Raw genomic sequence first — 266 nt, 5'->3', positions numbered from 1 at the left:
GGGTGGTTTTAGAATAGGGGTATGTGGGTGGTGGGTTGTAATGGGGGGGGGTATTGTATTTGTATGCAAAAGAGCTGAATTCTTTGGGGCATGCCCCACAAAAGGCCCTTTTAAGGGCTGGTAAGGTAAAGAGCTTTGAAATTTGTTTAATTTTGAATAGGGCAGGGAATTTTTTTTATTTTGGGGGTTTATTATTTTATTAGGGGGCTTAGAATAGGTGTAATTAGCTTAAAAATATTGCAATCTTTTTTTATTTTTTGTAATTT

The sequence above is a fragment of the Bombina bombina genome, chromosome 7, assembly GCF_027579735.1.
Source record: "Bombina bombina isolate aBomBom1 chromosome 7, aBomBom1.pri, whole genome shotgun sequence".
In the NCBI taxonomy this organism is placed as follows: Eukaryota; Metazoa; Chordata; class Amphibia; order Anura; family Bombinatoridae; genus Bombina; species Bombina bombina.
Note: the sequence above shows the minus strand (reverse complement) of the source record.